Source organism: Oncorhynchus masou, chromosome 9 (assembly GCF_036934945.1).
Source record: "Oncorhynchus masou masou isolate Uvic2021 chromosome 9, UVic_Omas_1.1, whole genome shotgun sequence".
Classification (NCBI taxonomy): Eukaryota; Metazoa; Chordata; class Actinopteri; order Salmoniformes; family Salmonidae; genus Oncorhynchus; species Oncorhynchus masou.
In genome coordinates, this window is record NC_088220.1 from 51,708,157 (window position 1) to 51,733,830 (window position 25,674).

Genomic DNA, 25,674 nt, shown 5'->3' on the forward strand with positions numbered 1-25,674 from the left:
GGTCTGGGATTTACAGGGATTCTTGGGATGAACAAGGGAATGGAAAAAGAGCAGCTAGGAGGAGAAGGAAAATCAATGTCGCCTCAGGCAGGAGAGATGCACAATTAGCAGGATTGGCAGCATTGGCCAAGATGAAACACAAGCTGTCCTACCACCAATCCAGTCCAACTGGCAGGAGAGATAGATGGGAGGTATATGGAGGGGCCTAATCTGTCATTGTAGCGGCTTCACCAGATGCCCAGAGGTTTCACGGAAAACACAAGCCACAAACGGGGCATACAGGGATTGAGTAGTATTCCGTAGAGTGAATAATACAGTGCAAACGCACCCTTTAAAGGGATAGTTCACCCAAATTCCAAAAATGAACCGTTGGTTTCCTTACCCTGTAAGCAGTCTATGGACAAGGTATGACAGCAATCGATGCTTGGGTTTGGTTTCCCTAGCACTGTTTCAACACGCTAACGTTTTTGAATTGGTAGCACAAATCCCATTCAAGTCATTTTTTTGCGCATCCTTTTCGAAACTAACTTTCTGGCCATTTTGAGCCTGTAATCGAACCCACAAATGCTGATTCTCCAGATACACAACGAGTCTATAAAAGGCTAGTTTTATTGCTTCTTTAATCAGAACAACAGTTTTCAGCTGTGCTAACATAATTGCAAAAGTGTTTTCTAATGATCAATTAGCCTTTGAAAATGATCAACTTGGATTAGCTAACAGGAGTGATGGTTGCTGATAACAGGTCCCTGTACGCCTATGTAGATATTCCATAAAAAAACTTTCAAAAACAAGGACATTTCTAAGTGACCCCAAACTTTTGAACGGTGGTGTATATGTGACTTTGTTGAGCTTCACAATCAATTTTAAAGACCTTGGATGACTTGGACATGATGAGTGTAAAATGCTAATACTGGTCCCATGACTGGAATGGGATTGGTGCCACAAATGCTAAAACGTAAAGCATGGATTGCTGTCATACTTTGTCCATAGACTGCATACAGGGTAAGGAAACCAATGTGTAATGTTGTAATTTGGGTGAACTATCCCTTTTAGGTTCAGTTATTCTCCATTAATCTCATAACTTACCTCCTTTCATTTCATTGATGCTCTGGAATGACTACAAAGCTATCAAGGACACAAAACAAACACATCTACTGTAGTGCCTAACAAAAGGCGCATCAAGGTTCTGACATTGCTCTATTACGAAAGCTCAGGGGCTTATTACAACTTTTGGCTTCATATTGTACCATAACGTTATTTTAGCTTCCTTACAAATTGCCTTGATTTAATGACTTGGGAGGTGTGTGCAGTGAACCATAAACTCTGCTTCATTCTGAACCTTGGAGGTACTTCTTTAATGTATGGAAGGTTTGTGAGAGAGGTTTGGTTTTCAGACCATGCTGTGAATGTTGATAAACCTGGGGACTCTGCTGTGCTGCAGGTCAATAAACCAATAGCCACTGCATGGAGAGGTCGAAGCCCATTGGCCAGAAGTTGCTTGGATCTGCCTACATCCACAAATCCTGATAGGTTGGCTGTGGAGACATGGTGAATGCGGGGGGTGGTGTTTGCTGGTTGGATGAACTGGTTGGTGCACAGTGATAGTGGGAGGATGAAAATGTCAAAGAGCAACATAGCCTCCACCTTGATTGTGTAATTTCTATTGTATTGGGTGTACTGGATGAGGTGAGACGAGTCCCAACCTTTCCGATCGTCTCATAACCTCTGATTGCTATGCTGCTTGTTCAGCAAAAGCATGGTAATGTCCAACATTGTCATTAATGTCCTCCTTAAATACCTAAACCCGCTTGAAATATTCTTTCTGCCTTGGGTAAACATGTGTGTTTGTGAAACACCACAATATCATGTGCAACGTTGTATTACAGGACAAGGGGTGTTTAACTTACCTCTTTTGGGGTTTGGTTATAGTAAGAACTGTATTCTGTCCAATATCAACTGTTTTTCAAGCACCTCTTTGAGTATTAACATGGTAAACCAATGTGTGGGCCTTAATGAATTAATTAGTAAGACTAATGATGTCTACCTGACAATTAGCTTCAATGGTTTATTTAACCCATTATTACCATGTACAAATGAACAAAACCGTTACAACATTTTGCATTCATTGGTCCAAAACCTCTCCTGATGGTGACATTAACACGGACACCAACGTTTGTTTTATTTTTTAGCGTCTAAATGTTGCACTAATTTGACAATGTACCATCCATTCTAACAGTTCAAAAAAAGATGTTTTCATTGCAAAAAAATAGTAACATGCAATGACTCATAATTACATTAACTCATGTCACACAAATTGTTGTTGAAATGTCATCATTTTGCAATACGTATAATTTTTTTGTCCTACACATTCCTTTTCAACAGCGTTGGTCTCATTTAGGTTGTAAACAATACAGCAGTTGCTCCTTTAAGTGGGTGCACATCATCCCTCAGAATAATTGCTAAGCAACCATTACATGAGCATTGGAAATCACCGTCGTCTTTGGGCTCCATAGAAATCATTAGGGCAGAATCAAGTGGGACAACTGCAGAAGGCAGGATATAAAGGGAGATCAAGAAGACACCCTGAGAATCACTATTTCTCTGTCTGTCTATCCTCTTGTTTTTAGACGAATGGGCCTGGCCCCGGCAGCTAGAGAGGATGGTTGAGTATCATGTGGGAAGCAGGTTGACTGGCAACGCGCTCCTTTTGGAAACATGGAGGAGACATGTTAATGTTGATCTGGTCGAGTAGTATGTTATCGATGGAGAACATCACATGGTGCTGGCGTGTGGTAGGGGATGACTCAGGGATAGGGTAGTGGTGGAGAGTGGTTGGGTGGGAGGGTTATGAACGATAGAGTCGGCTCAGGTCACATGATGAAGTTCCAGCTATAACGTCAGGGGATTCCATTGGTGAATGGAAGCCCTCCAGGTTTTAGCTTTGGTGGACATTGGACAGAACACCCACCCACCAAGGCTCAGACAGCAGCCTTTCCATTCACACACTCTCTCCCTCATACACACACACACACACACGCACTCACATACACACACGCCACTCATACCATATGGCCCCGCCCCCAGACCAAGCACATGGTTTCAGGCACAAACTTGCAATGTGTTACTTGGATGAGACTGAGTGTAGTGGGAGGTGAAGAATAAGACAACAGAAGACAGGTGATGCTAAAATGAACATTTATAATGACTGTTGTTGCTGTCGGAAAAGAATAATCCTTAAAAAAAGATTAAATATATATTAGCACTAGATTGCTGACTTCACTGGTAATCCACAAGTCAATAAACACAACTCACTACTTTTTTTTACTTTTTTTTTACAAACACAATGCTACAATTACATTAAATATTCAATACTCTTTAAGTCAGTTAATGAATGGTGTTAAAAGCAACCACTAAAATACTAAAAAACAAAACAATAATTCACCTTTCCAGTCATTCCCTTTTTCTGGTTGTGTTGTCATTTATTAATAGTATATAATAGGTTGAAAATAAATAGCTCATGAAGTGTTATCAGAAAATGAGGCTGGCAGCATAAAGCATTGTGAGTGGAGCCCAAAGCTAAGCAATGATATGGTCAGTCCAGTCTAGCTGTGTCAAATGAATACATTCCGTCTTCTTCGATCTACTAAAACCCACTGACCGAGATATGTCTCAGTTGGCACTACGGGCACCTTTGTCATGTTGGCATTTACATTCAGCAACGCCCACCTACAATATGCCCAATTAACATAATTGTAGTTATAAACGATATCACTTTTACTCTATTGCACTAAAGAGGGCTCAACTTCCTTTTTGTGGTTTGGGAGCAACACAGGTTCTCCCTAGTCCTGTGTGTCCCACATCTAGTGTAAGGTGCCGAGTCTAGCAAGTTCTCCACATTGATATGTTCTTCCAACTACCAAGCATTTACAATAACTACGACTCACACTAAGCAAAACGAAACCATCAACGAATACAGCTACGGTAGCAAATGTAAACAATTCTATCATGAGGATGATTTTCAGCTCCAGAACTGAATTCTCTTTTGCGTTTTTTACATCCTTTTGTCTAAGTGGAGCTAGCATGGAAATAAACAACAACAAATACAGCAGGTCACACCAATGTCAATACAACAAGCTACTGTAGCAGAACAAATGAGTAGATGTATGGGGTGCGTCTTTCTTTTCCTCTTTCCACTAGGTGGGTTTTATGCTGCCAGCCCCATTCTGTTGAACACACCTCTCTTTACAGCTCAACAAAATCTGACAAAAATATTTACAATGAGAGAAAAATGAAATTGTGGAGAAACAGTTGTTTAGTTTTTTGTTGTTGTTGTTTGTCTGTATTTTTTGTGTGGATGATTTTTCATTCTTTATCTCTGAGAATTGCCCCAGTGATGAGAAACAAGCAAAAAAAAATCATATCATTTCAACTAGAATTGCACAGTCTCAAATAGTTTTGGTGATGGAATGGAGATTTAAGTCCAAACAGTTTGATGAACATAGAAGGGGAGGAAGAAGGTCAATAAAGTTCATGAGGGGTGAAAAGTTCAAAGTTCAGAAGACAGAGGATGGCTGCGCAGCTGACGATTACACTCCTCACACCATTCTGAGTGTGGTTTAATGTTAAAGAAAAAGAATCGTCATTAGAAATGGATTTTTTTATTTTTTTCCCATCGAAAATCAAATGGAGAGACTTGGGGAGTGAGGAGAGTGACAAGTGCCCCCAACACTATGGCACACAATCAATGATGTCCTGGAGGTTGAAGAGATGGTAGAGAATTAGGAAAAGCAGTTTATGAGAGGTAGCCAGCCTTTACCGGGTTAATCCAGGTCTGCTTTTAGCTCAGGGGTTTTTTGATCTGTTTCTTTTGGGTAATGTTGAGGCGTCATGACTGACATCATGTTATGGAGGAACATGCTGGCTTCATGGGTGCGTCCAATGGATGTCCAACATACAAGAAAACTCAAAAAGTTTGGAATGGTACTGTTTTTGTTTGGCACTCGGGAGAAACTCGAGGAGGAGGAGGAGGTGGGGGGGTTTGGTGGTGTGGCGGGATCGGAGCAGAAGTGTGGGGGAGTGGTTGGAAAAGGGGGGCAGTGAAAGTGCAAAAAGGAGAAAAGGGGGAGTAAACAGGATACATATGAATGGCATTTTGTTATAATTGGTCTAGGTTAGAGAGCGTAGTACAAATAAAAAACAGGAAAACAATAAAGAGGAACTGAACAGTGATATGACAAATGCAGTCTAAAATTGCTGGTGCTTCGATGGGGTACAAGCTCAAGAGTGGGACCCTGGGTTCCGTGAATGTCTGGCTAAGGGTGGTGGGAGTGGGTGTGAGCGAGGAGGGCGGGGGTTGGGGCATTGTGAGGTTTTGGAGTTGAGCACTAATAGCCACACACCTACTGAAAAGCAATGATGTCACCGACAGCAGGTGAACCATAAGTTTGCATTCCTCTGCACATCACAAAACCGATCTGTTCACCCAGCGGCATGGAGACGACACCATGATGCTGACCTACTGCAGACACACAGACACGAGAGAGCCAGACAATAGCACATGCACAGCTGTACAGTAAGGTACTACACTAACGCACAAACCCCCATCTCAGCTTACGCTACAGGGCTATACAGTATACCTCATGCTGACATTGTATTGCAACTGAGGCATCGCTAGGAACAGGGATGTCAATTTGGTTGAAGTTTAGACTGAGTGTCCCATTTTGACACTGTTATTAAAAGCTTCGGAAATATACATAAGTCCAAATTCTGTGTTAAGTGAGGAAAAGCTATGTTCTCTTGTGGCTGACCAGCTTTTGTAATTTACAATCCCCTTTTGAGAATGCCAACACCATTCAGTTGTCTAATGGCAAAACTGAATGACAGTTGGGCAACGGACAACATGGGGAATATTGGCAATATACATGTTGTGTCGTAGAAAGTGCAATTATGCAATGAGACCAAATTCAGTGATTACAGAGTCAAACACACTTTTGTCCCACATTCTGGAGCGAGACCCAGGATTTTGAGAAACACAAAAGCTGAACAGCAACAGAGTGTGAAAAATCATGGTGCCTACGCACATCAAAATACTTTTCCTAGGAGATGGGGGTTTAAATGAGAAAGCTGTCTAAATGAGAAATATAAAGTGCATATTTACATCAAGACAAGAGATCAAGCTCAGAGGGAGCCGAAAGGGTAAACAGATGGTTAGAATGACACCAGGGCCAGATCTGGCCTTACCTGATGTTAGTTATTCACACAAAACACATGGACACTCAAGCCCTGAAGTCATGATCGAAGAGTGATATGCAAACTTATGCAGAGGTGAGTACACTCCTGGACAATATCTCCATATCTATGTAAAAAAACATTCAAATTCATTCAGGATTAAATAACTCCGTTTTAGAGTTTTAGTAAAAGAAGCACAACCAGCAAAAAAAATAAAATAGCTTCATGTTTGATTAAAGGTTTGTTCCTATCTCTCTAAGAATGTTTTAATGCCTAGACAAAGTTCTCACAAAATACTCATCCAGTCATACAATCTAATTATACTGTGGCCTTGCTCTACTGGACGATGTCCCTGCATGTTCTTAGTGAAAACAACACAGGTTTGAAATTGTGTCACTGAAAATGAAATGGCTTTTCCATTGTTGGCATGCAACGATTTGTCTTCAAAATTTGTCTTCAAAATGAAATGTCTTCAATACACACCGGGCCAAAAATGTTGTACAATATTTTTTTCTAACATGTTTTTGTTGTCCACGCTTCACTTTGATATCATGCAATATAGACGTGCAAAAAAGATAACATCTATCTCCACAAAATACATTTTCAGAACTATAAAAGGCTGTATTAAGAATGTTAATATCATGTGTATCATTAACCATGCTAATCTATCTCTATGTTGATTCTTCTGGCCCCGGAGTCTAAGTACTGTAATATTCAAGGAATTCTGGATTACTAGCTAACAAGATGGCTCCCTTCCTCCTCAATCCCTTATTTCATGTCATATGGTAAGTGAAAGGGGAATTAAAAGTTGAACTAAAACCTTTTCTTTTTTCATCGATTTTTACTCAACAACAAAAACGTCACTTGTACCATTTCCTTCTATTTACAATTATAAATATGGTTCGTTTGGCACTTATCACATTTTTTTTCTTATAAAAGTATGTTTCCTTTCATGTAATGTTTTTTAAATCACGCGTATTTTCAGTTTCAGTCTTTAAAGATCTATTTTGGCACAGGTTTATTTTGTTGAGTTTGTTTTTACAGTAATTATTATCTTATCAGCATGTATAGCATTTAGTACACCTCTGGGAACTACAACACCCTGCTAAACAACCAATCAGATATGTTTTAACTTTATTTTTAGTACATCACTTATTAAATAGCAGCAATTTCACAAATTAAAAAAAATCGTAATTATGTAAATCTATTCAACATCTAGGTAAATCCTAAGCTTTTACAATGGACAGAACGAAAAGACAATACAAGGACAACATGCTACTACGTATATTGCTTCCAGTACTCATCACATTTTATCTAGATCCCCTAAATTACAAACCAGCCAAAAATGGACACCCTAAAACCCCATCAACATGGGGTAATGTTGCTGAATTAGATAAAAAGATAACAAAGCCATCCTTTGACAAACTTTGTTGGCACCTTCCCGTGATCTCCAACTACAGGTATTTGATATTGTTCTATTTGATATCATTCACATTGATTTGTCACAGTTGTAGTATCGCTTATATCCAGTAATTTCTGTCATTTTCCCTTATTCTACTCGCAATCTCTGTAAATGTGTTTATGAATGTACTGTATGTATCTGGGCATGTGTACCAAATGTAGCATAATGTTTTCACTCCTATCACTAACATACAGAATAAAATATGGTTTCAAACCACTGGCCAGGGGATTGACAGAATGAAGTCAGATAGTTGCTCTCTCTCTCTTAGTTGCCTGGTTGCAGGTTCTCTTTCTTACTTCCTCTGCCACCTACTAATTTGTTCTCACTGCTGCTGGCAAAATGGTCACTAACTTGACTCTAATGCTCAGCTCTACAACCAAGGGAACTCTGTCCTCTCTACCCTCAAAGCATTAAGAGACTCAGACAGTCATTGTTTTGGAGTAGTTGTGGTCTGGAAGGGCAGGCAGACATGCATCGCAACACCAGACACTATCACCCATGGAGAGATGTGAGAGGGGGGCTCTGGGTTGATGTGTAAGAATGGGGTGCACGGCGGTACAAGGGTTGGGGGGTGAGGAAAGTGGATGGTATTAGATGGGAATAAAGAAGACTCCTTACCAATCTGTCGAGATACGCGCTTCACTGTCGCTCCAATAGACAATAGAGAAAACGTTCCAATGGCGAATACTAGTGAGAGCTCACCATTGGATAGATTTCCTTTACATTACAGTGTCTAAATGTCCAATTGGGGAGATAGGTTCCCTTACCAGACCAAGTTAGATTGTTTAGTGTCAAGCAAAATGTGACCCCCCCCTCCTCCTTTGGCATTTTAGGAGTAATCACATTTAGGTTAGCCCGCCATTTTCAGTTAGCTAACAGAATACATCAATTTCAACTGTTTATGAAAACAGCAAATATGAAAAGGGAAGTCGGATGATTAGAGTATCTTAAAAAAAAGAGCAACCCGGTCAAAATTGGGATAAAACTCCACAAACCTCCAACTGTTGTCTTTGAATAGCAAAAGCTGAACATGCACACCTGCCACTCCCCCCCCCCCCAATCCCATCCTCCAAATAGAGACCGTTTCTACAACCACATTACTTTCAATGCCAAACTGAGTCAAAGCGCATCCAAAGAAAGCCTCAATCCAGGATCCCGGTTTCAACGTAGTGTTTAGAAACATGAATACTCTTTCCTCGTCTTGCATATCTAACTGAGAACTGATATTGTATGCAAATAGAGTTTTGTTCATGAGATATGATTACCGTAGTTGCCTGGTATTTTCATGTGTACATTTCCCTGACATAATAATAACAACGCATATGCCTGTGACCAAGCTCCTACAGCACACAGCCCTGACCTCATGGGCAGAGAAAAAGATACCCACACTTCACAGTGCATTAAGATGGACTTCAGTGTACTCCGATTGCAAAAAAAACAAAACAAGATAAAACAAACCAAAACATCTTTAGCAGCTTATAGGTTAGTGGGTAGTATCCATTGCAGGGAGTGTGTAGTGGGAGGTCCCTACAGTTTTCCAAAATCAGAATAACCCACAACCATTAGACAGACTTGTAGTTAACGCCCAACAGACCGTACACCTTACATTCCCCCCGTTCATCGTGGACAGAAGAACACTGCTTGATAAGAGCAAGTATTAGGGAAAACTACTTCTAAATATGAACTACCTTGAAATAGATCTGTTTGCAATGAGACGGGGCCTGGCAATCTGGTTGGACCCTAGTGAGATCGTTTCAACTATCAACTTTCTCATCTTCAGTGTTTGTATATTTTTCAGTAGTATGTACGTGTCCTGGCGGGGCCACCACCTCTAGGTTCTAAGTGCTCTTGTTCCTAGTGTCTCGCCTGGCCTGTCTAGACAGTTAGAGTTAGAGTGCCACAGGCAGAAGAGCAGCGCTCGCTGGATATCTCAGTGGAGACGGCTATGGCCCTACAGTCCCAACAACACTTTGGCTTTTCACAATGTTGAGGGACACAGACTAAGCTGGAGAGAGAGGAGAGAAATCTGAGCTCACACAACATTGAAACAACTTCGGGGGTTGACGTTATTAGAGAACTTTGTTCTTGCAAGAATGTGAACGCTGCTCTTGGGCCTGTTGTGCAAGTGACATTTTTTCATTGTGCAGCTATGTATGTGTATAGAGACTAGTCTGCTTGATTTCACCGTAATCTGCCATGTAGATATGTTATAATCCTTTTTAGCACTGAAATGGCATCAGAGGGTTTGTGTGTGTGTGTGTTTTAATGTGAATATTTACTGTCCTGCTCTTTGCTGGATATCAAAGCTAACCCTTCCTCTTCGTCATCACTGTAGTGGTCCTTACGGTGCAGTTTTTACTGGACTTAAATAAGACATACTGTATATTACACTACGTGACATACTATTAAATCCACTTAAATTAAACAAATCAAATCAAAAATAGTCTTTACATTCATGTCAACCTGAATTCACAGATTAAAAAAAAACAAGGAAAATACCGAACTTTATGGGTGAAATCATATTAATAAATAATGATGATGATATCTATAATAATCTTAATAATAATCATAATATCAGACTGCAAACCTTGTTGAGAAAAATGCCCCAACCTCTATATGTACTCTTGCGCTACGCTAGAATTCTGACCCAATGAGATGCACCACGCGTCTCTGCCTTCGTCCTACATACGAAACACGAGCATCCCATATATAAATACGGAGCGTGGCATAGCATGCATCTGGCTAAATCAGAACCTAAGGCGCGAGGCAATAGGGATAGGAGGGCACATCTCTCAACCTCCTTTGCCCAAAACAGGGGGGGGGGGACTGTGAGAGGGGCGAGGGATGGGGGAAAGGAGGGGGATGTCATCAACTACAGGGATTTTCCTTAGATCTCAAACCAAGCACTTGTTTGCAGTCTTCTCAGACCCTTGTAGGGGGAGGGTGAAAAGTGTGGAGGGGGGGGCAGGGTAAGGGGCAAATTGAAACTGAAGGCAAATCTGAAGAAAAAAAATCAGTGAGCTACACAGTAATGGGGGTGGGGGTGGGGAAGGGGCTGATTCCATGGGGGTCGGCCCCCAGTACCCCCACCGCCCCCCTTTTCCAAACTGCAGCGCGGCAGCATGCCAGTTTAAAATCGCATTCACCACTGTCCGGAGAATACCCAAACAAACAAAAGAACAAAAAAACAAAACAATAAAAAATCCCGAAAGATCAAGACTTAAGTAATAAAACCGTATTTACATTTTACACCTTATTTTCATTTGTATTCCGCATTACACTTTCTCCTCTCTCCGAGCAAATTTTTTGCGTCACATCATTTTTACAATACTGAAACACGAAAAAACGTGTGAACGATTCCTTCCAACATTCTTGCTCTCCTCTCCCTTTCTCTCTCACTTTGCATTACTCCCCAAGCCCCCACTCGTTTTCCTCCATTCCATTCCCTTTTTCTAGCCCACCTTCTGTGGGTTGGTGGCGCGCACACCCTGCTCATACGTGATCCGTTGGCTGATCAGATACTGAGCTGCCTGCGTTGACGGCCGGAGAGCCGGTTATGGTGACTTTACGGTTCCGGGTGCCGGGAATGAACTCTCCCTTTTTGGAGATCTGGATCCGGGCTCCAGTCAGCTCCTGGTACTCCACTAGCGTTTTCCCTCCTTTCCCCAAGATGGCTCCTACCAGGTTTTCGGGAACAGCGATCTCCACCACGTCCTTGGCCCCCTCCTGCATCTGCTTCTCAGTGGCCATCAGGGATTGTGCCATCAGCGGGGATGAGGCGCTCAGGTAGCCGTTGGTGGCCCCAGTGGCCGCGGCCAGCGAGCCCAGGGTGAAGCCTCCCAGGGAGGCGGCCTGGTGGCCTGCGCTGGTGGAGGCATCGCTGGCGTAGGATGCCAGGAGGTTTGCAGCGGCAGCCGCGGCGGGATTAGCGCTAGCCGCTACGGCGGCCAGGACTCCTGAGGCTGCCGCGGGGTTGAGCCCCAGGCCCAGGGAGTTGGTGTTATAGCCGTAGCTGGCTAACGTGTTGAGGGCCGAGGTGATGGTCAGGAGGTCGTTGCCTGAGAAGCTGGGACCCATGGTGGTGGGGAAGCCGCCCATACTCTGCATGGTGGCCTGACCCAGGAGGCTGGAGGCTGTGGCAGCGGCGGCAGCAGCAGCAGCGGGGTTCACCTCAGCTGAGTTGGCGTAGGGGGAGCCGGTGGGGTTGGAGTTGGCCACAGGGCCAGAGATGTTGGAGTAGCTGATGTTGAGGCAGCTGCTGCTCTGGGGGTCCTCCTGGATCTTCTGAACAATGATCTCCACGGCTTTACGGTTCTGCTCGGGCTCTCCGCTAATGGTGACCACGCGCTCCTGCAGGTTGATGCCCTCTGGTTTTTGGGAGAGCTGCACCCAGGCGCCTGACTGCTCCATGACGGCCTTGACTGTGGCTCCACCTTTACCAATGATCAGACCTGCTGTGCTGTTTGGTACTATCAGCTTGGCCTGGGGAGAGGAGCAGAGAGAGAGGACATAGAGATGGTTACTGCACTGATTTCACACTGCCTTAACATTGTATCTCTACATGACAGAAGTGTGATATTGAATAGAGGAAGGGACTGGGCGAGGGAACGGAATAAAAGAGATAACCAAGAAAATAACTTGAAACAACCCAGAACAATAGAGAAGGGCGTAAGATAACAAACAAAGAGTGCGAATAGGGAGTAATGTTAGAAATGACTGGCAGACAGAGAAAAAGAGAGTGAATCTAGCTTGAAATAAAGGGGGCTAGAAAAAGGGAATAGAAGTATAAAAATTGTTATATTCTCCAGGTCTTTTTTCAATGCTGTAGCATAAGGGAGAAATAAGAGTGAGCTGTTTTTACTCCTTCGACAAACATTGTAACATTGACAGAGAGAGAGTAGTGTCTGGACAAAAAAACATAGGGAGAGAGAAAGAGTGTATTTTTCCCCCCTTTGTTTCCGAGCTGTGAATCCATTATAAAGAGGCTCCTGGTGAAAAGCATCTACTCCCAGGGGTCAGTGTTACCATGGAAACAGCTCCAGCATTCAAGGGGTACTGAAAAGGAGTCGAAGCGACTCGTAGCAACTAGACCCCCCCCCCCTCCACCTCCACCCGAATTCACACAAGCGTGCCCACACACACATATATACACCATAAATAATTCTCAATACAACTATGTACATACACGTACTGTATACACAGTATACACACTCACATAAACACCGATATTAAAACATATGCACGCCTTCACTGTCCTTTGTCATTCAACATTAGAAAAGAGGTGCCAGCTGGGGAGAGTGAGGAGGCAGATTCTTCTTCTTTCTGAATAAGTATGAACTTGATAAGGGCCACAAACAATTTTTGAAGCATTAAATGTGCTGTAGTGGTATTTTGAACAAGGGTAGTTTTGCACCAAAGCCAGTCACACAATGTTACAAATGAACCTACTACGCGAGGATGATCAATGAGAGGAGTCTCACAGGGATGCTAATGGTTACCTACAATCTGTCCATGTCGTGCGATGTGGAAACAGTTACAAAACTCTCCTTTTTATTTGAATATTTGAAAATCCATCTTGAATGGTGAAAGAAGAAAAGCAAATGAGTGTTGGTCGGAGGACAAGGCAAGAGAGAGAGAGAGTGTGTGTGTGTGTACAGGGGAAGTATGTGGCTAGTAATTAGCATGGCCTCCATGTTTTTCGCACTGGGTGGCTGGATTTGATCTTTGCACTTTCTCAATGTTTGCTGCAGTCCTTCTAAAGACATCAACATTTCTTTACAGAGGCGCTGCTGTGACCTTGATTCTGTAGCCTTGCTGGCCGTGGTACACCGCAGTGAATTTACATAGAAATGGGAAATTAACAGAAGGCAGGGACAGAGAGAGATCAAGACTTGACTTCAAAGTATTAAATATAAAATATTATTTTTGAGTATTTGTAGTAAAATATTTTATTCACATATTTATTTGTGACAGTGACGGAGAATAATCATGCATTGGAATTGAGGAATTGTTTTGGTTTAGTCCCCATATGGATAAGTGCCATCTAAATTGGTCTTGGCTCAGTGCAATTTCTCATCCAGTTTCTCACAACCGATTTTTACCACATTCCCCCTAATTTTCATACAAATGTGTGTCGTTCAATGTTGAGGCAAAAATATTTCACGCTTTTTCACTCAAGCGCGCATTAGAGATGGGTTTGAGGATCAAAACACCTGAGTGGGGGAGGAAGAGGTGAAGATTCTTCTAAGAATTCTTTTCATCTTCTGCATTGCACATACGCACGCACACACACGCACACACACACACACACACACACACACACACACACACACACACACACACACACACACACACACACACACACACACACACACACACACACACACACACACACACACACACACACACACACACACACACAGCTTTTGCATGATGTTGGATTGGATGTGTAATGATTCAGTTGGGACTTGCCTCCTAAAGATTAGAAGCAGCGGAATAAATAGCTGAATAGTGCGATGTATAAAACCCATTACTGCTAATGATGAGTCTCTAGGACCACATTCAGCTCTTTAATATTTAATAGATGTTCAAAATTGTAATTGTCTTTCTCTCATAAGTCCTTTACCCCACATGCACTGTTTCGAAAGCATTCATTTTTTTGTTCCTGGTCGCCGTTGAGTTTCCCTCGCTATGTCAGGTTTGGCCATTTTAATCTAAAATAATCGTCCTCATCCCCAAGAGTTATAGCTGACAATCAGATTTTTTGTGTGTGTGTGTGGTTTTTTTTATGAAGGGGAGAACATTTGGCCTGTGTGTCGGAGCAAGCTGATTAAAATGTAGGCTCTTTAGAGTGTGGTAAGAATAGAGCAACGTCGGCGGATACGCCAGGCTAATTTTGCTGAATGTGTCTTAATGCAGGCAGACTGAGAATGAAGCCTCCTACCTCTTCCTTCAAAGACAGAGAGCAAGAGAGAGAGAGAGGGGGGGGTTGTGAAGGAGGATTGGGAGAGGGTATGGGGAGAGGCGAGAGAGAAAGCGAAGATGAGAGAGACCTGCTGCTGTTTCATCAGCCGTGGCTAGTCGTTCATTAGGTACTGTGGGTTAGGGTGTGGGACGGGAATAGGGGTGAGGAAGGAAGTTGGGGGCTGCGCTCATGGGGACCAGGGATGGGGACCATAATAGCCACGGAGGGTGCTGAGCCATGGAAATATGCTTGAACCAGCTCTCGGAGATAACAAACATGAAAACAAACAAACAAACAAACAAACCACAGAAGTTAACAAGGCCCGTAGCCATCAAAGAGATAAAACCGCGTCATTTGCTTGGCTGCCGCCGTCCCCGATATAGAAACCACTTCTTTTTCGGTTCCAGGTTTCCATCCCGTCCATAGCTTGACATAATGTATTGCAGTAGCAGTACTACACACCCACTGTTCATCACCCCCTCTCCTGGTTTCTCTCGCCATGCTCAGGGATACTGAGAGTCTCAGCTCATGTCATCTCTATGTCAAGGGCTAAGGCTAAACCTAAACCCCCCATAGTACTGTTTCAGCAAGGAGCACAAAGGGTGTTATTGTCTGTGGATGCCAGAACCACACCCCACCCTCCTCTGCTCTCCCCAGCCCCCCAGCTACGTACGTGTGGGGACACGGAGCAACTGTTTCCCCCTGCTCCCTCTGTCCATCCTTTAGACGGGATCTGATCCGTGAGCAGAGGGCTATTTGTACTTTGAAGTTCTAAGCACCAGACTTTAGGTTAATCGCCTGTCTCCTGATCCCCGGGCTTAGCCGCTCCTCTCTGCCTCATCTGCCTTTCAGTGTGTGGCTCTCTCTCCGAGGCTGGGGGGAAAAAACCTGGTTAAAAATAACACCGAAGCATCACACTGCTCCCGACCAGCCGCTCCGCTCCAAAGGTTGACAAGAACGGTCCCGGGTGATGGACCTTCTTCCGCCCGCCGCTCACGCACAATCCAAATCAATATGATGAAATTAAAAAAAGAATGCGTGCCTGGAACGAGCGCTGTTGCATGAACTCTGGGCCGCTAGCCTGATGTAAAAACATTTTTTTTTTTTGTGGCCGTAAGGATTATCCCTGGTGGTCAACTCAACCCATCCCTGTGTCAGTAATGTTAATCCGCTCATTCTCCCTCCATTTCACTGCCTATCACACTAAGAAAGCTGAATTTGGACACGCTGGTGATATGAAGGGAGTGTGTGACTTTTCTTTCTTTCTGATGACATAGACAAACACAATAGGGTGGAACTGATATCTAAACAGAAGAGATACAGTATTTGAGGGGAGGACTTACAAAGTGGAACAGACATCATTTAAGCTACTTTGCAGATATGAAACAAACAGACAATCATAATATTAGTCAAAAAGATCAAATTCCCAGTTTATGCTACAAAACCAACTTCATAACAGGTTGAGAGAATAGATGGATGCAATTCAATGCATGATTTAGTGCCTTCAGACAGTATTCAGATCCCTTGACATTTTCCACATTTTGTTACGTTACAGCGTTATTCTAAAATGGATTAAATATATAAAAAAGCAATCTCAGCAATCTACACAGAATATGCCACAATGACAAAGCGTAACCAGGTTTTTAGAAAATTTTGCAAATATATTAAGAATAAAAAACAGAAATACATTATTTACATAAGGATTCAGACCCTTTGCAATGAGACTTAAAATTGAGCTCAGATGCATCCTGTTTCCATTGATCATCCTTGAGATGGAGTCCACCTGTGGTAAATTCAATTGATTGGAAATTATTGGGAAAGGCACACACCTTTCTATATAAGGTCCCACAGTTGACAGCGCATGTCAGAGCAAAAACCAAGCCATGAGGTCGAAAGAATTGTCCGTAGAGCTCTGAGACAGGATTCAAATCAAATCAATCAAATCAGATTTTATTTGTCACATACACATGGTTAGCAGATGTTAATGCGAGTGTAGCGAAATGCTTGTGCTTCTCGTTTCGACAATGCAGTAATAACCAACAAGTAATCTAACTAACAATTCCAAAACGAATTTCTTATACACAGTGTAAGGGGATAAAGAATATGTACATAAAGATATGAATGAGTGATGGTGCAGAGCAGCATAGGCAAGATACAGTAGATGGTATCGAGTACAGTATATACATATGAGATGAGTATGTAAACAAAGTGGCATAGTTAAAGTGGCTAGTGATACATGTATTACATAAGGATGCAGTAGATGATATAGAGTACAGTATATACGTATACATATGAGATGAATAATGTAGGGTATGTAAACATTATATTAGGTAGCATTGTTTAAAGTGGCTAGTGATATATTTTACATCATTTCCCATCAATTCCCATTATTAAAGTGGCTGGAGTTGAGTCAGTGTGTTGGCAGCAGCCACTCAATGTTAGTGGTTGCTGTTTAACAGTCTGGTGGCCTTGAGATAGAAATTGTGTCGAGGCATAGATCTGGGGAAGGACACCAAAAAATGTCTGCATCATTGAAGGTCCCCAAGAATACACTGGCCTCCATCATTCTTAAATGGAAGAAGTTTGGAACCATGAAGACTCTTCCTAGAGCTGGCTGCTCAGCCAAACTGAGCAATCTGGGAAGAAGGGCCTTGGTCAGAGAGGTAACCAAGAATCAAGAGCTCTGTAGTTCCTCTGTGGAGATGGGAGAACCTTCCAGAAGCACAAACATCTCTGCTGCACTCCACCAATCAGGCCTTTATGGTAGAGTGGCCAGACGGAAGCCACTCCTTCGTAAAAGGCAAAAGACAGCCCTCGAGGATTTATCCAAAAGGCACCTAAAGACCCTCAGGCCATGAAAAACAAGATTCGCTGGTCTGATGAAACCAGAGAATTTGGCCTGAATGCTCAGCTTCACGTCGGTAGGAAACCCGGGACCATCCCTACAGTAAAGCATGGTGTCTCATCATGCTGTGGGGATGTTTTCAGCGGCAGGGACTGGGAGACAGGATCAGTCAGGATCGAGGATCGAGGCAAATATGAATGGAGCAAAGTACAGATATCCTTGTTGAAAACCTGCTCCAGAACACTCAGGACGTCAGACTGGGGTGAAGGTTCACCTTTGAACAGGACAACAACCCTAAGCATACAGTCAAGACAACGCAGGAGTGGCTCCTGGACAAGTCTCTGAATGTCCTTGAGTGGCCCCGGACTTGAACCTGATCAAACATATTTGGAGAGACCTAAAAATAGCTGTGCAGCAATGTTCCCCATCCAACCAGACAGAGCTTCAGAAGATTTGCAGAGAAGAATGGGAGAAACTCCCGAACACAGGTTTGCCAAGCTTGTCTTATCATACCCAAGAACACTCGAGACTGTAAATTCTGCCAAAGGTGCAGAAGCACTGAGTAAAGGGCCTGAATACTTATGTAAATGTCATATTTCCGTTTTTTAAATTTATAATAAATCAGCAAAAATGTCCTAAAACCTGTTTTTGCTTTGTCACTATGGGGTATTGTGTGTATATTGAAGAGGGGAAAAAAAGGATTTAATCAATTTTAGAATTAGGCTGTAACCTAACAAAATGTGGAAAAAGTCAAGGGGTCTGAATACTTTCCAAAGGCACTGTAATTCACCAATATATTTCTTGGTAGTCCAAAACATATTGCTATCAGGTTGTAAATCACAGCTGGCCTGATACATTGTTTGCTGACTCCACCCATTGTTTTAGTTTCAACTAGTCAATATTTTGAACAAATACAGACTGGGAATATCAATACAATCAAACTAGCAAAGGCAATGATCCCAAGTCAGTCGTAACATGGCTAATAGGCTAGCGCACATGTGTCAAGGCCCTCAGGCCCAATATGATACACAGGCGATTATAAATGAGTCAACCGTTGAGTCATGAAGTATTTACAGCCTGGTGCGCTCGCATAGGTGAATTCAACTTCAATTGCGCTGGTTTCGTGTGTCGTGTTTACAGCATGCAGCAGAGGGGGAATGTGCAGACACATGCCACAGTCCTAGCTAGGCTACTAAAATGTTGCAGTCTGGCATCGTTTTTTAACGCTTGACAATAAATAACCAAAAAAACAAAACATACAACAAAACACCATGCAAAGGAGAAACATGTTGGCCTATTACAGCAACATTTGAGCAGTAGCCTAGGCTGGCTACTCAACTACATTGCATGTGGAGTGCACCATACAGCAATGCTGCATTCAACATCACCGGTGATACATGCAGCGCATTTAAAAAAGAAATAAAAACATGTTACATGTTTAAACATGTTGTTTAAATGTTACAACAACCTATAGCTACGTTTTTGTTATTTGGAGTTATTAAATACTTTTCGATTAGGGTCGCAGCATATTATGCACATCTGCAAGCCTAGCAGCAAAGGCTGGACAAATACTATTTCTCTCTTTTGTTTTAATATGTTAAAATGCTATATACAGGTGGACATTATAAAGGACCATATCTTTTCGAATAAAACATTGGCCCGTGAATTTGTTGTTTTTCAATACGGCCAGTGCGCCCCTGGGCTAGCGTATCTATTTATTTTGCTAGCTATTTTAGGGAGCTAAAAACATGGAGCCTAACGTTTGCCAGCTAGCTGCTGGGAGGAGTGGGTTAGTGACTGACTTTTCCCCCTTCATATTATTGTCGGTGGCGACAGCTAAAGATTCAGGTGTCATTCGGTTGGCTACCAAAGAAATGTGAATCGCTTTACTAGCTAGCTAGCTAGCTATGCTGAACTTGATCGACTGTTATCCACAGTTAGCATATCTCTTAGTTGTCAAATAGATTTGGCATCAAGGGTTTTGCCGGGTGTGAGAACTGGGTAGGACGGAAGATGGCGGAAACCAAGGTTTTGTTTGAATCTGCTAGTGAGTCGAGTGAAGCTAATAGCACAGAAAGTGAGAATGAGTGGGTGACAGCGGCGAAGAGAAAGGGAGACAAGACAAGTGAAGCTATATTGGAAAATAGGAAACCACTAGAGTCGTTTTTGGTCGAAGTCAGGATTTTGGGTCAATGCTACTTGGGAAATACGTTTAATGTCTCCAGGAAAAAAATCTGTCATGTGTGGAGTCGGTGAGAGTCACAAGAAGTGGTCTTGTTTACTTTTTTGTGTGTGTCTGCGGTGCAGAAGAAGCATGTTTTAAGACTCAAAAAGATATTGGAGTGGAATGTCATAGCATGGTGCCTATCAAGGGGGTTATTTCTGAGGTGGCACAAGAAATAAAGGCAGAGGATATAACTGAAGACATCGATGGAGTGGTTGATGCACATCGACTGACCTGTATGGTGGACGGATTGAAAAAAAAATCACTTCATCCATGCTAATGTTCTTTGATGAAGAGTTTCTCCCTTCTCATATAAAGTTAGGATTCATGAGATACCCTGTAAGAGCTTTTGTGCACAAGCCTCTTCAGTGTCATGAATGTAAAATATTTGGTCATTTGTCAATTGTGTGCAGAAGGGAAGAATATCATATGCCAGATGGAAGGAAATACTGCAACTGTGGAGGTGAACATGTGCCTGAATTTTTGGGGTGCCCTGTTAGGGTGAAGGAGAATGAGGTGGCAAGGGTAAGGAGTGCCCTGTTAGGGTGAAGGAGAATGAGGTGGCAAGGGTAAGGAGTGCCCTGTTAGGGTGAAGGAGAATGAGGTGGCAAGGGTAAGGAGTGTCCAGCGTGCCTCCAATCTGAAGGCAGTGAGAAAATTGGAAGGAACGAGTGGTGGGGCAGAAGCAATGGTAGTAAAGCCACCACAACCAGTGAAGGTCTCTTATCAAATGAGGGATAGTGAAATGCTACATGTAAAAAAGGTCGACTTTGTATTATTTATTGCAATGGTCATAAACTGAGAAGAGAAGAAGTCTCAGAAGATTGGAATCATTGTGAATGCCGCTGAACATTTCTTTTGGTCTTCATGATTTCCCAGCCGAGGAAGTGCAAGAAATCCTGTCGGTGAATGTAGCCCCATCACAGGTCCCTGAGCCTGTGTAGGGATGTATTTTGGAGTGGATATGTCGGGATGTATTTTGGAGTGGATATGAGGGATAGATAGCCTACCTTTTCTTGGTTATCTGATAAATGGTGCTTTGAAGATCCCAAATGTAAGAGGACAACCTTGCTATTAACATATTTGCAGAAATCCATTCATTTGTATTTTGTGGCTTTTGGTGAATGTGTTAATGTGATCTAATGTCACGCTGTTGCTACTGCCTGTAACCACACAATTCAGTTCAAAATGGCAGGCCATGTGGCAAATGGCTTATTTGCATATAGGCCTACTGTAGCTATGATTGGCTGTGGCGCACTGGTCTGCGTAGATTTCGGTCCAGAACAAGACATAGGTTGTTGTTATTTTGTTTTCTTTGGGGGGGGGGGGGGTTATTTACTGCAGTGTCTATTAATTGTCCAAAGGCACGACCGCTCTTCCACTCTATATTGCTATAGACATTTCACAAATGCCATACTAGACGTCATTCCCAGACATTCTATGCATTTATGAAACCGCTGAAATGACCATATCTAAGTGCTCGCGTGTCAGAAAATGTAAAAAAAAATATATATATATTCTTCACGGGGGTGTATATGAACAGATTTGAATAAGATTTCATGTTGCCTAAAGTTCCACTTTAACTGTATTAAGAAAGCAGTGAATTTGATATGGATTGTGATCTAAAATAGGATCTTAATTACATTATTTGGATCAGTATATTCACATATACTCTAATGTACAGTACATGAACATATGCATGTGTGTTGTACACCAACTTTGCTCAGATTCGTGGCTGGCTCTGACCCCAAACCTGGGCCCTCGATCATGCATTAAGTGACCTCATGAGGCCTGCCATCTAACAAGTGCTGATGAGGGCAAAAATAGCCTGTCCTTGTGGGGCTGAGGTGGGGCCACGTTCGTCCAACCGAGAGGAGCCTCAGTGTGCTGCTGAGCCGGGCCGATGGGCTGCTCCACCAGGACATGTTCACTCACAGACCCTAACACGCTGTGACAACATGGAGCGGTTAAGAGAGAGAGAGAGAGGACTGAGAGGAAGACCTTCTCCTTCCAGTTCCAACGAAAACAGGGCTGATGCTGTGTTCAGGCTTTTAGCCTGGGAAGTACCATTCAGCCTTAAGTAATACAACACCAATGTCCACTTAGCCCCCTCAAGGCTTTCATTAACAGAAGAATCCTGAGCTGTGGCAGCACAGCTGATAGAGAATTTTGAGTCACTAGGAAATGGCAGTGTGTTTTGAGGCTGGGCTGGGAAGCCCATGTCAAACACTAGCCAACCAGAGGAGGCGATGGATGACACGTTCAGAAATGTTGGCGACCACAATCTTATCGGATTGTTTGTGCAGACATCTCTTCTCACAGTGGATTACAATAACTCAGAACCCTGGTGTGCCACTGGGAAGGAAAGTTGCTCTTTTCTCACGCATATTTAATAAAAGGGAATTTGTAATTGTTCTAGTATCCATGGCAACTGCTGACCTCCATTCTCCATTTTGGTTCCATTCCCAGTCCAAGCCTTGCAGATAGACATTAAATTGTGGCTACACATTTATTAATTTTAAAAGATGACAATACAAAATATACACATACAAACAGCATACAGACGCACACAAACATCAATGACATCACACCTGCCCAGACCCACCTGCTCACACCCCCATCCCCAGCACCCGCATCACCCTCCACCACATGGCCTCAAACTGCACCATTTTGTTTCTCTCCACGCCCACGTACTTTCAACATTTAGATAATAAATAAAGCATTTGACCTTTCCATTGTGTTAACGATTGAGGATTGGTTAATTTCCTGTTTTTAAGTATATGTTTAGGCTATACATTTAAAATGCTGGACATATCACATACACACACATACAAATACAAAATTAACACCATACGTTAGTCTCGCTTCCACAAAAGCCTGATCTAAACCTGATCTAATATTCCTCTCCACACATACTGTAAAGCAGCAGATGGATAGGCGTGTAATTCATAAACATAAAACACTCTCCTTCAAAGGACCTCTCCCTCCCAACTACACACACGCATGGAAGCACGCTCACACACACATCCATACACAGTGGCAAATGCGTCCTTCCTTCCGAAGAGATTTAACCCAACATTAACGGGTGCACATCCTTGTCAAACAACAAATATATTTTAGTGCCTCTCTCCGCCGGCTTTCCTACGAATGGGATCGATACTCGGCGGAGGAAGTGACCTTTTCCTGAGCCAGCTGATGCATCTGAAGGTTAAAAACGGCATTAAACTATTTTCTGCTGGCCATCGGTCCTCCTGAGACAAGGCTGGAGGGGGAGGGGGGGGGGGGGTGGAGGGTTGTTGGACAGGTTGCACTGCTCTGTTTTCTGTTTTCATACGTTACAGCGATTTTCCCTGATGTAGCTTTTAATTTAGGAGACGAACGGTCCACTCTGCTTGCGCTAGGCCCGGTTGTATGGATTAGCCGGCGCTGTGTGCTGTTCCAATGAGAACAGTTATTAGATACAGGATGCTGGTTAATGAAATAGACTGGGCTTGGTGGTGTTGCAGAGGGAAGGTTGGGCTGAAACGGCGCAGCCGTCACTTACAGTGATGTCATTACAATGAAAGAGAACCTCTGCGTCACCACAGAGCGAGGGAGCATTTTAAGAGTTGAGGTTTATGGCTCACTAAAGCTTTTGAGAGATTAGGCCAAAGAAAGATAGTTTACTGCGTAGCATCTTCATGGTCGCTTAAATGTTAATTTTCTGAACCGTTAAGAATATAAATGTTACTGTTTCTGACCCACAAGAGTAAGATCTAACTTTCAATCCCTAAAGAACTAAAACTCTAAAACACAATTCCTTGTAATTGACCACCCAACCTCAGTTACAATACCAGTCAAAAGTTACTCATTTAAGGGTTTTTGTTGATTTTTACTATTTTATACATTATAGACTAATAGTGAAGACATCAAAACTATGAAATAATACATATGGAATCATGTAGTAACCAAAGAAGTGTTAAACAAATTGAAATTTGAGATTCTTCAAAGTAGCCACCCTTTGCCTTGATGACAGCTTTGCACACTATTGGCATTCTCTCAACCAGTTTCATGAGGATGCATTTCAATTAACAGGTGAGCCAATCAGTTGAGTTGGGACAAGGTAGGGGTGATATACAGAGGTTAGCCCTATTTGGTAAAATACAAAGTCCATATTATGGCAAGAACAGCTCAAATAAGCAATGAGAAACGACAGTCCATCATTACTGACATGAAGGTCAGTCAATGTGGAAAATGTCAAGAACTTATAAAGTTTCTTCAAGTACAGTTGCAAAAACCATCAAGCACAATGATGAAACTGGCTCTCATGAGGATTGCCACAGGAAAGGAAGACCCAGCGTTACCTCTGCTGCAGAGGACAGGTTCATTAGAGTTAATTGCACCTCAGATTGCAGCCCAAATAAATGCTTCACAGAGTTCAAGTAACAATCACATCTTAACATCAACTGCAGAGCAAAGGAAAAGCAGCCAACAAGTGCTCAGCATATGTGGGAACTCCTTCAAGATTTTTGGAAAAGCATTCCTCATGAAGCTAGTTGAGAGAAAGCCAAGAGTTTGCAAAGCTGTCATCAAGGTAAAGGGTGGCTGCTTTGCAAAATATTAAATATTAAATATTTTTTGATTTGTTTAACACTTTTTTGGTTACTAAATGATTCCATGTGTGTTATTTCATAGTATTGATGTCTTCACTATTATTCTACAATGTAGAAAATAGTAAAAATAAAGGAAAACCCTTGAATGAGTAGGTGTGTCCAAATAGGTGTGATCATCACAGAAACCAGAGAATATTTTACATTATTCAGGAATTGTTTGGGTCATGCAGTGAGAGAGGGTTCATGTTGTATGGGAAGTGATTGTTTATACTGTGCAGATTCACTCAACTATGAAACCATTTCTGTACCACAACAAATAGCCATCTTAGTACACATGGTGAGCTAGCCACAACTGCAATGCATTTTGGTGTCGTAGGGCGGAACAACACACATTTGAAAGAAATTCCATATTCCACATTTCCACTCACTCACATCTAACTCGAAGTTAACCTGACTCCCGAATTCCTATACATTTTTGGGCTACTTTCTGTGTGGCCAGGGCAATAACAGGAAGTAGGAAGCAGGTGTTCCTGCATGGGGTGAAAGGTCACAGGAAACTGCGGTTGGCCAGAGGAAATCTGGAGGGAGGATTCTGAAACCATTTGAGACCAAAGGCAGTGGGGCACAGCTCAAAGTTGACACAACTCACTGTCATTGTGTTATTGTAGACGTAACAGTCTTGCCATAGTGGGCAGTTGTTTCCTTGCAATGCCAGATCAGATCAACGTTAGCTAGCACAACAATGCTATTTAGCATTTCAGCTAAATTAGTCAAGTATTAGCCTTAGGTATATCAGTTTGAGTACTGAACATTGCTCCATGTTAAGTGAGATTCAGTGTCAGTGGGTGTGGATGCTTTTTGTGCCTGCCTGTCTGTCTGTCCTGAGTGAAAGATTTGGATTTGATTGAGTTAGGTGTTTGCTGCCTGTGCTCCTACTTGTCCCATCTCCATTTGGCTGGTGGAGATTAGCGGCTGTAGCTTATAGAGAGCCAGGCTGGCAGCTGTTGCTTAACATGACTTCACATCTTATCTTACATCTCTCACTCACTCTGCTCCCTGGGGAAACCAATAATGAGACACATGCCACGACAGCCGTGCTCGTGACAACAACCAGGACAAAAAAATAACCACACACACACACAACCAAAATAGGCTCTGAAAGCGCATGCGTTTTGCCTTTGAGTTGAGTATGGAGTATGGAAGTCCATTCATCAGAAGACCTCCCTTCTCACTTGTTGTTTTGGTTACAACCATTGTCTGAGCAATGTCGACCATGCTCTGCAGAGAGTAGGGTATGGACCATTGGAGTTTGGAGAACAGCTTACGTTACTAATAGCCCAGCAACCAACAGGCTACACT

General features: G+C 42.6%; 1 pseudogene; it reads right to left on the minus strand.

Annotated features, from left to right (window-relative positions):
• Positions 1-2,051: 2,051 nt before the first annotated feature.
• Positions 2,052-25,674, minus strand: part of LOC135546148 (RNA-binding protein Nova-1-like) — a 64,354-nt pseudogene continuing 40,731 nt past the window's right edge.